General features: G+C 42.6%; 1 protein-coding gene across 1 annotated transcript in view; it reads right to left on the reverse strand.

Annotated features, from left to right (window-relative positions):
* LOC126267877 (Down syndrome cell adhesion molecule-like protein Dscam2) overlaps nt 1-17,845 on the reverse strand; it is a 1,296,028-nt gene that overhangs the window by 76,235 nt on the left and 1,201,948 nt on the right. The window lies entirely within an intron of this gene.

The following is a 17,845-nucleotide window of genomic DNA, read 5'->3' on the forward strand; positions in this document are numbered from 1 at the left end:
TTTTCTGAAGTGAATAATTGCAGAAAGTGGAGAGAAGTAGTGCTGGAGAGGGAGCAGGGAAGGGGATAGGTGGATGGAGAACAGGAATAACAAAGGTTGAGGGTGGGAGGGATATGTTGTAGAAAGAGTTCCCACCTGCACAGTTAATAAAAACTGGCATCAGTAGGAAAATCTAGATTGCGCAGCTTGTGGAGCAGTCATTAAAATGAAGTGTATCTTGCTAGGCAACAGGTTCAGCTAGTGAGTGCCAAACTGTTTCTTGGCCACAGTACAGCTGTAGCCATTCATGTGGACAGACAGCTTGTTAGTTCCCATGCCCATGTAAGAAGCAGCACAGTGGTTGTGGCTTAATTTGTAGATCATGAACTGCTTTCACATGTAGCCCTGCCTTTTATAGGACTGAAGATGACTGTGACAGGACTGGAGTAGGTGGTTGTTGGGGGATGTATGGATAAGTTTTGCATCTAGGTCTATAGCATTGATATAACTGTATGTGGTCTGCAACCAGTGTACAATACTCCTTGGCCATCATGGTGCCTTGCATGAACTCCACTGGTGATGCTCCAATGAATGTTACCCAGAGCAAAATGGAGCTGCCACCATCTTGTCTCTGTCCCACAGTGCAGGTATCAAGGAGCTGTTCCTCTGGAAGATGACAGATTCGCACCCACCTGCCAGCATGATGAACAAGGGATCAGGATTCCTCCGTCCATGCTCTGCCACTGTGCCAACATCCAGTGCCAATGGTCATGTGCCCATTTCAGTTGCAGTTGTCAATGTCATGTTGGTAACATGGGCACATGCATGGGTCGTCAGTTGCGAAGGCCCATCATTAGGCATTTGGTGCACTGTGTATTCAGGAATGCTTGTACTGTCCCCAGCATTAAAGTCTGATGTTAGTTCCAACACATTTTTCTGTCCTTCCTGTCTTACCAGTCTGCCCAGCCTACACTGTCTGACATCCGTAATGAGCAGCGGACACCCAACACCATGACGTCTGGGCATAGTTTCATCTTAGTTGCATCACATGTAGAAGACACTCATCACAGCACTCACTGAACACCCAACAAGTCATGCAGTTTTTGAAATGCTTATGCTCAGCTTCCAGGTCATCACAATCTGCCCTTGGTCAAACTCAGATAGATTATGCACCTTCCCTGTGTTACACATGGACGGTATGCTGACTGATACCACATGCACTGTGCGTGTGTCTGACTAGTAGTCATTCCTTGTCAGGTGGCACTGATATCACCTGGACAGGTTTTACTGATAGTAGATTATTGGTCATAATGTTCTGGCTGATTAGTGCATTTTTGTAAAGGTGGGCTGAGACCTAACAGGATCGTGTTGATTCTATCATTAACTTACTGGCTCCAAAGAACCTGAAAGAACTAAGTCATTACAGGGCAAAATAAATCATAATGTGAAATTTATTCCCAATGTGGCTCAGATTTCCAATCTGCTTATCAATTGCATGGAAAAGGTGTTCATTTCTGTGGTCAGAGGCACACCAGAAAGCTTTCTTGCAACTTAAAAAGTGCCTCAGGTTGGCCATTTTGTTTAACAATGTTTCATTTGGGGGAACACTTAATGCTTGCCACTGACAGGTCAGACTGCGGCACTGGAGCAGTGCTGACCAACAAGCCAATGGCACAGAACAGCTCACTGTGTTTGCATTTAAAACACTGAATGTGGCACAGAGGAATTATTCACAAACTGAGAAAGAGGCACTAGCTATCACATATGTTATATGTGTACACCTTTATGGCACCAAGTTCCACCTGTTCACCCATCACAAGTCCTTCATTTCACTATTCAGTCCCTGCTCAAAACTTCCCAACAAAATGATGCAGTATCTGGAATGGTGGGTATTGATACTGAGTAACTATACCTACAAGATCCATTATCGGTCCACCACACAACACTCAAACACGGATGCCCTTTCCTGATTCCTTTGTGACCCAGATGTAGAGTTTTAACAGGGAAAGTGCACTGTGTTTTACCTTAAGACACAAATCAGTGACACATTGACCAATTCCCAGTTATGGTACACGATAGCAAAGGCTGTGGTCCACTACTCAGCAGGGTATTTCTCTGCTGCACAGCACATGCCCAATGGCACTGACCTAAAATGGTGCACCTATTTCAAATTAAAGCACAGGCTTAATGTGACTCATGGTGTCACATTGTTAGCTGTGGACAATTCTGAATGTCAGGTGGTAGTTCCTCCTATGTTCTGCTCCCACATACTGAAGCTCCTCCACAGTGCACATTGGGGAATGTGCAGAATGAAGGCTGTAGTGCAATGTCATGTGTACTGGCCCAAGTGCTGACACTGCCATGGAAAACACTCTCTGGAACAGCCAGGTCTGTGCCCACAATCGATAAGCCTCAGCACAGCATTTCAACTACTGATCACACACTGATCACTTTGGCAGAGACTGCATGTTAATTTCACTAAATGATTCCAGGTAGCAATGTTATTGCTATGAGGCAATACCCCTTATACATCTACATCTGTAAAGATCTTCACGGTAAATAATAACAGCCAAACAGTTGCAGGACAAAGATCTATTGAAATCCTTGACCACAGTTTAAGTATATCTAAATATATCTTCATCAGAAGCAAAAATACACCTGAACAGGAAGACACCTTCATTAGCAAGAAACTTACCACCATAACTGAAATAGAAGAAAAAACAAACACTTATAGCTTTAAGTAACCATGAAAATTACCAAAGTATTACAAGCACAAAAAATTTTGGTCACTTACTAAAATCACATCCTGCAGTGGAGATACATAAAACAATCATGCCAAAGGCATTGTCAGTAGTTAAAATTAGAATATCACCTCCATCTGTAGAGCATAATTATGAAGAGATGGTCGATACGAACATGGCATATTATCAGTACTTAGCCTGTGAACTAGCATGAAGAGGGTGTGGAAGCACTAGGGCAGACAGTTCACCAAGAGAGGGCACTTGTTGTATGCACGAGACACCCATGCACATTAAAACTCAGGGATACATACTCATCTTCTTCTTCTTCTTCAGTAGTTCTACAGCCCTTGGTGAGCCTTGGCTTCTTCAACAATCTTCCTCCACACTTCTCGGTTATTTGCTGCTCTTTTCCACCCCCTGACTCCCATATTGCTGATATGTGATACATACTCATGCGCATCAGAATTTTAAAGGTTATGCTAATTCAAACCCTCTGTCTTAATAAATAAAACACGTCAGAACCATTTAAAACACCTGCATACAATAGAAAATATGAACGCCAATTTTCCTGTGTCCTGTTTCTCAATAGTGTTTCTCGAAAAGAACGTCACATTTCTTCCAGGGATTCCCATTTGAATTCCTGAGGTGTCTCTGTAACACTTATATGTTGTTCAAACCTACCGGTAAAAAATCTAATGCCCTGCCTCTGAATTGCTTCAACGTCTTCCTTCAATCCGACTTGGTACAGATGCCAAACACTCAAGCACTATTCAAGAATAGGTCGAATCAGGATCCTATATGTGGTCTCCTTTACAGGTGAACCACTCTTTCCTAAAATTCTCCCAATAAACCAAGGTCGACCATTCACCTTCCCTACCACACTGCTCACATACCTGTTCCATCTCATATCACTATGAAATGTTATGCCCAGATATTTAAATGACTTGACTGTGTCAATTAGGACACTAGTAATACTTTATCTGAACATTACAGGTTTGATCTCGATACTCTCCATATTAACTTATATTTCTCCACATTTATGGCTAGCTATCATTCATCACACCAACTGGAAATTTTGTCTAGGTTGTCTTGTATCTTCGTATAGACATTTAAGTTCAACAGCTTATCGTATACCATGGCATCATCAGCAAACAACCGCAGATTGCTGCCCACCCTGTCCACCAAAACATATATGTATATAGAGAACAAAAGCAATGCTATCACACTTCCCTCGTGTACTCCTGAGGACTATATACTGGGTTCTATTATTTAAGAAGTCTTCAAGCCACCCACAAATCTGTGAACTTATTCCATAGGCTCACACTTTTGTTAACAGCCTTCAATAGGGCACCATGTCAAATGCTTTCCAGATATCTAGAAATATGGAATCTGCCTGTTGCCCTTTATCCATAGTTCACAGTATATCATGCGGCAAAAGGGCAAGCTGAGCCTTACATGAGCAACGCTTTCTAAAACCATGCTGTATCATGGATACGAGCTTCTCAGTCTCAAGAAAATGTATTATATTCAAACTGAGAATATGTTCAAGGGTTCTGCAGGAAACAGAATTAAGGATATTGGGCTGTAATTTTGCAGGTCCATTCTTTTACCCTTCTTATATACTGGGGTCAACTGCACCTTTTTCCAATCGCTTTGGACTTTGTGCCAGATGAGAGATTCATGATAAATGAAAGCTAGGTAAGGGGCCAGTGCTGTAGAATACTCTCTGTAAAATTGAACTCGGATTCCATCCTGGTGATTTATTTCCTTTCAAATCTTTCAGTTGTTTCTCCATGCCAGGGATGCTTATTATTATGTCATCCATATGGGTGTCTGTCTGATGGTCGAATGATGGTATGTTTGTATGATTCTCATGTGAGGCTGAATGGAAGCCTTAAACCTGCTTAGCAATTTTACATAAGACCAGAATTTCCTCAGGTTCTCTGCCACATCTATTGCTAAGGTGTGACAGTTGTAGTTGTATGCTTCAAGCACAGATTTTTTCACAGATGCCCAAATCTCTACTAAGTTTCGCTTGTTGTCATTTGTGCATTCCCTTTTGAACAGAAAATGCAACAGCCTCTGCTTCCTCAGCATCCTCTGAATTCTGTTATTAAATCATGGTGGGTCTTTTCCATCCTTTATCCACTTACTACGTTCATAACTCTCCAGACCAGGATTTACAATCTGCTTAAACTTTGCCCATAATTCCTCTACATCCATCTTACTTGAAGTAAGTGATGCCAATTCACGGTTTAAGTGAGATACTAATAACTCCTAATCTGCTCTATCTACCAGAAACACTCTCGTAGCCTTCTTGATTTATTTACTTACGTAATCATAGTTGCTATGATGACATCATAATTGCTGATCCCCCTTTCTACAATGACACTATCGATAAGATTTGGCCTATTTGTAGCTACAAGGTCTAAGATATTTCCAATGTGTGTGGGCTGACAAGTTACCTGCTCAAGACAGTTCTCAGAAAAGGTGTTCAAAAGTATTTCGCATGACTGTCTGTCTGTACGCCCAGCAATGAATTCATAAATATCCCAGTCTCTACTTGGCAGGTTAAAGTCTCCTGCAAGTAGCACTGCATGATCTGTGTATTTGTGTGCTATTAACACTAGACTTTCTTTGAATGACTCTAGAACTGTTACAGCAGAATTAGGTGGCCAGTAAAAACATCCAACTTGGTTTCAACTACACCTGTTATCTGTGACCAGATAACTTCACTGTCACACTCAACTTGCTTTTTTCAACTGCAATGAACATTTCCCCTCCTATGGTCTCTAATCTGTCTTTCTGAAATACATCCCATTACTTGCTAAATATCTCAGAGCTTTCCATTTTGGGATTCAGCCAGCTCTCGGTCCCAAGAATAATTTTAGTGCAAGAAATTTTCTGGAGGGCAATAAATTCAGGAACTTTATTACAGATACCTTGATAGTTCACTGATACAATTATGGCAATTGAAGTGTCTTTATTCTGAACGCCATTTGACTTCCCTTGCTGCTTATCGACTAGTGAGTGTTCATCAGATCACCTCAAACTACTGCCTGGCCTAAAAAAACCTCATGTGCACTCCACTATTTCTCTGCTACCTGAGTAGCTGCTTCTTTTGTGTAGCGCATCCCTGCGTCCTACCAATCCCAATGTGATAACACATGTCAATAAATTTGTAACCAAGACAGTCACAAAGTCAATGAATCCTTTGGTTGATACCTACCATTTGGCTCCAATCCAAAGGACTCCGATCAACTCTGTGAACAATGCTACAAATTGCAAACTGTGATTGCACCCCAAACATGAGGTAAGCAGTCTTAACTGCCTCTCCCAGCCACCTGTACGAACTGGCGATCACCTAAAAACCCTAGCAACAGATGTCGATGGTGACGATAATGAGCCACTAACTATCCGTATGTGGCATGAATGGTTATCACCACCACAGTGGCTATCTTCCATGCCCCGTCCATCTTATTTGCAACAGATGTGCCACATTCCACCCTGGTTTCAGACAATGACCCTCATATCACGGCTTCTGCGGTTCAGGATTTTTGTTGACGCTATGGCATTGAGCACCTGCCACCACTGTTTTCCACACCATGTCTCATTTAGAAGCCAAGTAGATGGTCAGGATCTTCAAGTGCAGATGCAAAGATAATGTACTGATTTACCCCCCTACATGGATGTTTTCCAGCAGAAATTTTACACTGGCACAGAATCTGAATACACTTTGACCTGCTACACCCAACTCAGTGGACCAACTACCCATGTGCACAACAATTGTTCCCATCTCCAACACAGCCTGTACCAATTCCAATGCAGGCAGGACCAAGCTGTGCAACCACAGCCCATGAATCAGCTATCATCCTACTGAAGGCACCAACATCCGACACAGCTGATTGTGTTGTAACCTGTTGTGACTGTGACCATTCTGGTCGCGGGGTGGCCGAGAAAGCACAGTGGGACCAAACAGAGAGTGGCCCACAAACAAACAAATGAACAGAAAGGATGGACATGAAAAAACGACGGATGATGGAGAGAGACCTTACAATGACAACATGCAAGAACCAACATAGTGACAGAGACAACCAAACGAATCCAAGATGTCCACTAGTAATGAAAACAAAGAACAATAAACATGCTGTCTGTTGTCGAGGCAACGTGTCGAGACTCAGGCTGACTGAGCGAGAGGCAGGCGCTTAAATACTCTATCGTGGGTGCCGCTATTGGCCACTGAAACCACGTGTTCCACTGTGGCACCCTCACACTAAATGTGGGCCAGAACGCGTGTGCCACCACAGCTTACAGCACGATGGTGCAGAGACCTTTAGGGGTCTTCAACGTCCATGACATCTGGCAGGGATTCAAATTCCGCATCACACGGTACCAGAGATTGCATCAAGGTCGTACACTGGGAGCCTTTGGGTGTAATTCCAGTGTCGCTCTTTTCCCTTTGGGCCATTTCCAGCTGTAAGTGCTGTTTACAGGGGGAAGGGGTTTAGCATCTGATCCTTACCCAGCCTGAGTATGTCAGAGATGCTCAGGCTGCATACTACGGTCATAACTTGCTCCTAAGTGGATTGTTGTTGCAGCCACAAGCATGTCATGTGATGCTATCCATTCATGCAAGAGTGCTTGTAAATACCACAGCCTGACACTTGTCAGTCAATCTAACTAGTTCCTTGAAGCCTTTGATATGCATCATCGATTAGTAGAGTGATTGATCTTGCCTGTATTGCGTTTTGATTTGGACTGTTCCCTGGACTGTTCATGCATACTTATGATGACTTTGCTACAATCTAGACTTTGGTTTAGGCTAATTGTTCACTTCACTTCAGTCATCATCAATCTCAGGAATTGCCTGTTTATTCAAATTCTTTTTTTGAAACTAGAGAGCACAAAATGTACACACACACAGCAGAATGGCTACACTGCCCCAGTTGACTAAATTATGACAGTGTTACAAGCTTGATCATAGTCATAGAATACTACTATTTTCACTTTGTCAAGTGTGCAGTTTCACATTTCCGAATACTTAGACCAAGTTGACAATCTTAGCACCACTATGAAATCTTATCAAGATCTGACTGAATAATAGTGCAGGTGTTGCAGGTGCAAAGGTCAGGAAAGTGACACACAAATAACGGAGTCAGTGAGGTGCAGAACACAATGAAGATTACATGGAAGTGTGGACTGTAAGAGGGAGATACACAGATGAAAGGAAACTGTTGAGTAGAAGGCTTGGGTACAGTGGGTTAGTGGAGATTTAGACCAGGAGGATTACAGCAGCGAAGGGTGTGTTTCGAGGATAACTCCGATGTATGTAGTTCAGAAAAACTGGTGTTGGAATAAGGATCCAGATGTTAATGGTAGTGAACCAGACTTTGAACTTAAACATGTTAAGCTCAGCAGTGTTCTGTGCCACTGGGTGGTCAACATTACTCTTGGCCACTGTTTGGCAGTGGGCATTCGTTCTGGTTGGTGGTTGTGCACACATATTTTCTGTGCAGGTATTACAGCAGTGCTGATATATGACATGGCTGCTTTCTCAAGTGGCCCTGTCTCTGATGAAATAGGATGAGCCACTGAGAGGACTGGAGTAGTATATGATAGGTGGGTGAATGGGGCAGGTCTTGCACCTGGGTCTCCCACAGGGATATGACCCATGTGGTAAGATGTTGGCAGGGAGGGTGGTATAGAGATAGACCAGGATGTTATATAGGTTGTTAGGGTGTTAGAATATCAAGGGTGGGTAGGAATAACCTGAGTAGGATGTCTCTCACTTCTCGACATGATGGCAGATAATCAAAGCACTGGTGAAGGGCAAGGTTCAGTTGCTCCAATTTGAAAACCTTTGTGAGACCTCCAGAGGGCATGGGAATTCTCCTCACTGCAAATAAGTTGCACATGGTTGTGCAGACTGTATGGGAGTGATTTTGTTTGTGTGGAAGCGGTTGCAGTTGTCAAAATGCAGGTACTGTTGTGGTTAGTGGATTTAATATGGAAATGGGTGTGGATGGAGCTATCAGAGAGAGGTGGAGGTCACCATCCAGGAAGGTGAAGCATTTTGCTGCAGAGGACCTGTTGAAGTTGTGGAAGGGAAATGAGGGCAGGGTGTCATAGCCATGAGATCAGATCATGAAGACATCACTAATGAACCTGAACCAGACAAGGGGTCTGGGGTTTTGGGAGTCTTCTAGATGGCCCATAAATAGGTCGGCATGGGAGAGTCATGGAGGGGCCCCTGGCTATGATGCAAATTTGTTTATATACCTTCCTCTACAGGAGAAGTACTTATGTGTGAAGGATATAGCAGATAAGATGCATGAGGAATGAGGTAGTGAGTTGGAGTCAGAAGGACACTGGGAAAGGTAAAGTTCAATATCAGCAAGGCCATGGGCAAGAGAGATGCTGGTGTGCAGAGAAGGCAACAACAGTGATGAGTATGGCTCTAGCTGGTAAAGCAATGGGGATGGTCAAGAGTCTGTGAAGAAAGTGATTAGTATCTTTGATGTGAAAGGCAAAGCATCAGGCAATTGGTTGGAGGTGTTCATAAATAAGAGAAGAAATTCTTTCAGTTGGCGCACAATAAACAGCTACAGTGGGGTGTTCAGGGTTGTTTAGTTTGTCGATTTTGGGGAGCATGTAGAAAGGGTGTGTGTCTTTGGGGTGAAAAGTGAGATGGACTAGGGGGTACAGATTCTGGACTGGGTTTAAGGATTTCATTTGGGATTGGAGGTTATGTTGGACTTCTGGGTTGGGGTCACTAAGACAGGTCTTCCAGGTGGAGCAGCAGACCATTTGTGACATTCCTCCTACCTGTAATTCACTCAGTTCCACATGTCTCAAAGTCTCATATCCTGATGTTATCAATAACATGATGAAAATTGACTTTAGAAAGAATAGTACCCTAATGATACATACCATGCTCTACTCATAATTAAGTGGTTCCTTCACACTTCATTTTCAGTTTGACGATTTTGATGGGCAGTTCCAGTCATACTCTACACAGAAAAAAAACTGGTAAAGGGATTTGCACATCTCCTTACATAAACTTGTCTACAATACAGCAACTTGCTATTAATACAGTGACACACTATTGAGCGGTGGCAAGCTGGCACCAGTGTTATTTTGTTCATGTATCGTTGAGATCGATTGTGGTTGAGCTAAGCTATCTTTGCTTTTTGCATGTCTTATCTTCTGGGTTGGTGGGCGAAGCGAGTTAGTTGTTAGCCCTTGACTGGTAATCCTCGAGAACTGGTGACGAGTGTCAACGGCTGCCAAATGACCGTGATGACTGTTTCATGTTGTGGTGTGAAATTGGTTGGGCATTTTGGCAACATGAGCAGCTTGGAGATACAAGTTCTGTGACTTTTCTGGGAAAAAAATTTGAAGTGAAGTGGTGAAGCTGTGGAACCCGCTTCCTCGTATTGTGTATGCGATATGAAATAAGTGTTCGGAATTGTGTTTTGTTGACCAATGCACTCAGAGTCATTTGAACTTCATTATTATGGTGCAACTTTCATAGTTGAACTTTAATATGGTGTGGAAGAGTTCAGTTGGCCTAATTAAACGGTGGCCATTATTTGAAAGTTTTCTAAGAAGTTTTACTAGTGCTTTGTGTCTCTTGTAATAAATGATTTTATGTTGGTGTTTTCAAAGCCTGCACTCTACTAATACAGTTGTCCATGTGTAAAATGCTTAAGGTCAATGTGCAATTTTGTCAGTAGTTTTAACGTGTTTCTTTACACACTTAACCATATATCGAGTCAAAGGTCCTACTGAGTCTTTCTATGTTTCAGAATTATTGGAATGTCTTTGTGACAACCTGGCCACTACCGTAAGTTGTTTACATATCGCCTTCCAAAGTTTAATATTTATCTTCCTTCCGCCAAGGCAGGTTAAGCTGGTAGACATATAAATATATATTGAATGTAACCTGCTCATATATGAACCTGTTTCCTTAAATATTATGGGCTGGCAACCGGCTAAACCTTAGGTTGCATAGCATCTGCCGAGTTCCTTGTGCAGCTCTTTCTAGTACTTTTTTTTAACACATCTCAGCACGTGAAAATTTATTTTTAAAGATCAGTGTTTCTAGTTTTTTATTTAAGTGGTTCTATCATGTTATGTAATCGGATTTTAGCTTGGCACTAGTGATCAAGTGTCATTAAGTCACCCTTTACTGGTAATTGTTTTCATTATATGTATTTTGAGGGAAATTCTACATGGGAGTTTGAATTTCTTAAGTTTGTTAGTAATTCTGTTTTCTTAATAAGGGAAAATAAAGTGAGGGGTATTAGGGCCCTGCAACGTTAAGTGTAACTGACCTTTTAACAAGCGCTTCTTTAACAGATTGACATAGAAAGTTTATAAGGGTAAGTTAGTGAAGAATGTTTTAAGTGTGGCCATCTTAATGTAACAACTGGTTTTAAGGATTTTGATGAAGTGGCTATGTGAGGTAATTGATAATTGCTGTGCTTTAAGTTTCTATAAATGCCTGCCACATTAAGTTTGTTATAACTGTCTCTTAAGGGGCTGTTTATTTGATTACTGAGTAAGTTGGGTTTCTAACTGTATTTGCAAAACTTTATCTAGTGGCTCATCCACAATTTGTAATTGTCAAATTCCTTAAAAGGTGTAATGTCAATAAATTGTCTTAACTATAAATAGTGACTACCAACTATGATTCCATTCCACTTCCTCTTTTATGGTATTTAAGATATGGTGTGTAAGTGTGGTACGATTAAGGAAACCCACGTACCAACAATTTGGTGGGCAACATAGTGGCAAACACCGCCCAAACAGACTTTGAAGGCCCAATGGTACTGACTGGCCACTATGTCATCCTCCCTTAGGTGTCACCAGATGCAGATATGAGGGGGCATGTGGTCAGCACACCACTCTCCTGGTCATTGTCAGCTTCTGTAATCGGTGCCACTACTTCTCAATCAAGTAGCTCCTCTTGACCCATTCAAGTGCTAGTCAAGCCTGACAGCATTTAACTTTGGTAAGCTGGAGGGAATCAGTGTTGCCACAGCAGCAAGGCCATTGGCAGTGGCATGTGGTCAGCACAGATTTAAAAATATGGCATTAGCAGTGCACACACTATAGTTTTCAATGACATCACCAGAAAATATTATAGTAACCAAATAGTAATATTTGTGCAATATTGTCACTCAATAGTCGGATGTATATTACCTTTTATTGAGAAGTTCAACAGTCACTAACTCATCTGAAATTTTCAGCTACAATGATGATAAGGAACCCAATACTTGTTCTTACCGACCTACATAGTTGTGGGTATGACTGCTAAAACCAACATAACAGTATTACATGATTGCTTGCTGGTCACAAACCTTTAGGTATGTGGATGTGATGTGTTTAATGTGATGGTGCAATCTCTGTCACGAAACATTAACATTATGACTGGACTTCACAGACACAAGTTTGGATTAGGGTGGGCTATTTAAAGAGTATATTAGGGTGGGCTATTTAAAGAGTGTACACATATTTGTTAATTTCGGGAACTAAATAATGTTTTGCAAATTGGGTATGTTAGATTCTGCTGTTTTGAATGGACTATAAAACTTAACTGTTACCTGATTTATGAAACATTGTTAAAGGTTTATCAATTACAAAAGTATGCAGAATCATTTTATGCTTATTGGGAGTGCAGTAACTACAAGTATGCCATCCATCTTAAAACTTTTGTACACTAGCTGAGTACTCAGGTCTGTCCAAGTATGTATTTATCTCAATTCTAGTACTCCATCTCCTCCTCCCCTCTGTCCATCTCCTCCTCCCCCTTCTCTCTGTTCACCTCCTCCACACCCCACACACTGTCCATCTCTCTCTCTCTGTCCATCTTCTGTTTTATCCTCTCTTTGTCCATCTCTTCCTCCCCCTTCCTCTGCCCATCTCCTCTTTCATTTTTGTGTCCATTTCCTCTTTCCTCTCTCTCTCTCTCTGTCCATCTCCTCTTCTTCCCTTACTCTGTACACCTCCTTTCCCCCTCTCTCTGTGACATACAAAGATATAATTTTGCAGGTACATTCAGTGGCACATTCACATACTGTCTGTTAAACATGTTGTGAATAGAATCAGTAGCAATGTCATACATAATGTGACAGTTTAGTGCATCACTATGTTATCCAGAAAAACCTTGAAGAAACCCACTGAACTGATGACAATTGACACCATGCCTTCATACAAAATTCACACACTCCACTACAGTCTCAATTACATGATGAAGTTCCATAGTTTCAACCCACAATGCCTTCTGGTGAATGAAACAATGCACACTACAGATGTCTTTTCCCAAGTAATTCTTAAATTAATTTTTTTAGCAAGAGATAAAACCTTGCTGACATTGCAGTGCAGCATCTGTAGCCACAGAATAAAAGTTTTACAATAGCAAATTCATGCTGTCAACAGACTCATATATGGGTTCAAAAATATCAAGCACTGCTGTCATATAATCTAGTGGTATCTTATGTAGCAACTACTTTGTAATTTGCACTTGCTGTTACACACCATATATGAAATAGCAAGTTTGGCACAATCAAATGTATCTGTGTTTCCTTCAAGTGTGAGAGAAAAAGTTGTGAAACACTGTGCTTTATTTCTGATTTGTGCTTCCAAATCAGTTCCCATGTCAAAGATTTGACAGTATATCATTTGTTTTAACAGATAAATGTCTTCAAACATTGCTAACTCCCCTGGAATTATGTATTCTGCTAATACTACCAGACAAGATTTAATGAGAGATCTCAAAGAGAATGGTTTGGGGGGTCAGTGCTAAGATATGAGCTACTTTGTAACTTGCACATGTTACAGCTTCATCTTGGTTTTCTTCAGCAACATTCTGAAATGAATAAATGTTTTGCAGTAGTGCAGGACTTCTTTACAGTTTTAAAAAGAACTCCATCACAATATTTTCTTAAGATACATCTCCTTGTATGTTTCATCTTGAATTGGTAACCATTCCTTGTGAGCATTCCCTACCATTTGGTCATAATGTACTGCATGAATGTGATTGTAATGATGTTATAAAATACACTCCTGGAAATGGAAAAAAGAACACATTGACACCGGTGTGTCAGACCCACCATAATTGCTCTGGACACTGCGAGAGGGCTGTACAAGCAATGATCACACGCACAGCACAGCGGACACACCAGGAACCGCGGTGTTGGCCGTCGAATGGCGCTAGCTGCGCAGCATTTGTGCACCGCCGCCGTCAGTGTCAGCCAGTTTGCCATGCCATACGGAGCTCCATCACAGTCTTTAACACTGGTATCATGCCGCGACAGCGTGGACGTGAACCGTATGTGCAGTTGACGGACTTTGAGCGAGGGCGTATAGTGGGCATGCGGGAGGCCGGGTGGACGTACCGCCGAATTGCTCAACACGTGGGGCGTGAGGTCTCCACAGTACATCGATGTTGTCGCCAGTGGTCGGCGGAAGGTGCACGTGCCCGTCGACCTGGGACCAGACCGCAGCGACGCACGGATGCACGCCAAGACCGTAGGATCCTACGCAGTGCCGTAGGGGACCGCACCGCCACTTCCCAGCAAATTAGGGACACTGTTGCTCCTGGGGTATCGGCGAGGACCATTTGCAACCGTCTCCATGAAGCTGGGCTACGGTCCCGCACACCGTTAGGCCGTCTTCCGCTCACGCTCCAACATCGTGCAGCCCGCCTCCAGTGGTGTCGCGACAGGCGTGAATGGAGGGACGAAAGGAGACGTGTCGTCTTCAGCGATGAGAGTCGCTTCTGCCTTGATGCCAATGATGGTCGTATGCGTGTTTGGCGCCGTGCAGGTGAGTGCCACAATCAGGACTGCATACGACCGAGGCAAACAGGGCCAACACCCGGCATCATGGTGTGGGGAGCGATCTCCTACACTGGCTGTACACCTCTGGTTATCGTCGAGGGGACACTGAATAGTGCACGGTACATCCAAACCGTCATCGAACCCATCGTTCTACCATTCCTAGACCGGCAAGGGAGCTTGCTGTTCCAACAGGACAATGCACGTCCGCATGTATCCCGTGCCACCCAACGTGCTCTAGAAGGTGTAAGTCAACTACCTTGGCCAGCAAGATCTCCAGATCTGTCCCCCATTGAGCATGTTTGGGACTGGATGAAGCGTCGTCTCACGCGGTGTGCACGTCCAGCACGAACGCTGGTCCAACTGAGGCGCCAGGTGGAAATGGCATGGTAAGCCGTTCCACAGGACTACATCCAGCATCTCTACGATTGTCTCCACGGGAGAATAGCAGCCTGCATTGCTGCGAAAGGTGGATATACACTGTACTAGTGCCGACATTGTACATGCTCTGTTGCCTGTGTCTATGTGCCTGTGGTTCTGTCAGTGTGATCATGTGATGTATCTGACCCCAGGAATGTGTCAATAAAGTTTCCCCTTCCTGGGACAATGAATTCATGGTGTTCTTATTTCAATTTCCAGGAGTGTATATTCCTTTGTAGAAACAAGCACATGACACACCAGACACTGTGGAGATCTGTTTCTGTTAGGCACTGCGGATGTCTGTTTGTGTCACTGGAGAGATTTGTTTCACCTAATGAAGTAGGGAGTCGTTTCGATAACCACACATTTTTGTTAGTAACACTACTACACATCCATGAGAATTAAACATGGCTAAGGTGCATCTGTTTACTTGTGCCTGCAGAGCATTAGTGTGTGTAATGTCAGCTCCCATCACAACTACAGCTCCAAGCTGAGGCCATGAGTACTCCAGCCTGAGAGGAACTTGATGAAACAGTCCGATCCAGAGAAAACCTTCATAGCCTCCCAAAACCTCAAACTTATTGCCTGGATCAGGTCCATTAATGATATCTTCATGATCTGGACCCAGAGCCATAACGCCCTATTCTCAACACTCCACAACCTCAATGCAGTCTTCGCGATTCACTTTACATTGTCCATCTCACCCCAACATGCCACCTTCCTAGACAGTGACCTCCATCTACCCGATAGCTTCATCCACACCTCTGACCATATTAAATCCACTAACCACCAACAGTACCTGTATTTTTTCAGCTGCCCCTTCCACATCAAAAAATTGCTTCCACACAGCCATGCCATCTGTGGACAGCTTATCTCCACTGTAAAGAATTTCCTTGCACTGTATACTGAAGGTCTCATACAGACCTTCACAGACAGGCACTATCCCCAAAACTAGTCTCCCAACAGATTTCCCGTGCCATATCCTCACACATCCCTAATCCTCGCAACACCCCAACTGCCTTTTAAGAGTGCTTCTACTATGACACTGTTGTGAAAGCATTGGAAACTGATCACTAAGATTTTAATACTAAGGTGGTTTGAAAAGTTCTCAGAATGGAATAGAAAAAAAGAACTTACATCACTGAAACTTTTTTTATTTTTCAATGTAGTCTCCTTGTAAATTAATGCGCTTGGTCCAACGATGTTCCATTGCCTTGATTCCATCTCCAAAATGAGTTTTCCCCAGGCCTGCAAAATAGTTGTCAACTTTGACTATCAATTCTTCGTTTGAAGTGAATTTTCGTCCACCAAGAAAAATTTTCAGTTTTGAGAAGAGATGGAAGTCTGATGGAGCCATATCACATGAATAAGGTGTGTGTGGCAACAATTCATACCTTACTTTGTGTAATTTTGCCATGGTGATGGAATGCGTTTTTGATGCAGTGCCAAGAAGCGTGTCACCCATCTTGTAGATATTTTTTTCATTTCTAATAAGTTAAAATGTGATATACACTTTCAGATGACATCTGGCAAGCATGAGAAATTTCATGCACTTTCAATCAGCAATCCTCCATGACAATTTTGTGCACTTTTGCAGTGATTTCTGGAGCAGTGACACATCTTGGCTGACCCCTGCGAGCATCATCATCTAAGCTCTCCCGACCAAATTTAAATTCATTTGTCCAATTGACAACAATTGAATACGAAGGAGGAGAGTTCCCAAGTGTATTCTGGAAATCATAATGAGTGTCCTTTGCTTTCATACCTTTCTTTTCATAGTACTTAATCACTGCTTGAATCCAGATTTTTTTCCGTCTTTGCAAATCACTATGCAGAAACAACAACAGAGCCACGTCACCACCACAGCTCTCTTCCAAGAACACTGATGTGGCACGTGTTTACAGGCAACAGTCCAATGCGTATCAGGTGAACAACTCTTAGTGCTAGCACTGACCTCTCATGGTGATTCCGAGAACTTTTCAAATCACCCTCGTCATTTAGATTGTGGCAGAATGTCTTTCAGTTTTACACTAATAATTTGGGATCTCCTGCAATTATCATCACCTGGAGTAGGTGGAGTCACTTATCTAAAACCATACACAGTAGCCACATGGGTAGCAGCCTCTGATTGGTAGTTATCGATGGTGCTATACATTCCAGAAGAAAGGAGATTTTCATATGTAAGCCTGAATGTGAAAGAGGTCATCAAAGATGTGCAATACAAACTTCACTTACAAGTGTAATTTCCTGCACATTATAACAATTTACACTCCATGACAGAAAAGTAAAGCAGCCAGAAATGCAGAAGGATGTCAATAAAACTTCATAATACATGCACACAACACCAACAGGTAAGTAAATTATTAGAGTTACAAAGAGTTGCAATTTCTTGCTGCAGATAGAACAGCCATCAGGATGCATTAGTGTTGTTCAAGTTTAGTGTTGTTATCAGGCCTAATCAAGTATACAAGAGAAGTGAAAAGTATCAGATGTTGAGTGACCACTGTGAAGGACACAGAGATGCAATGTACTTACGTGAGACAGTGTTATCACCACCTGGCAGAGTATGAAAGAGGTCTCATTGTGGATCATCGTTTGGTCAGCTGGTTGAATCATTTAATTTCCGTATTTGTGGAGCATTCTGATGTGACAATAGCTCAATTTTGGACTGTATGGAAACAGGCATATTAATTGTCGAGGTTCCAGTTGACCATGTATGAATATCACTTGGGGGAGGGGGGGGGGGGGGGGGGGTTGCCGTACTGTACACCAAGCATGCCGTAACCCACTCACATCTTCACCTGCCATCCAAGAACAAGTAATGTCCTCCCTGCAACATTCCGCACCATTCATTGGATACTA

This window comes from Schistocerca gregaria, chromosome 4 (assembly GCF_023897955.1).
Source record: "Schistocerca gregaria isolate iqSchGreg1 chromosome 4, iqSchGreg1.2, whole genome shotgun sequence".
Taxonomy (NCBI): domain Eukaryota; kingdom Metazoa; phylum Arthropoda; class Insecta; order Orthoptera; family Acrididae; genus Schistocerca; species Schistocerca gregaria.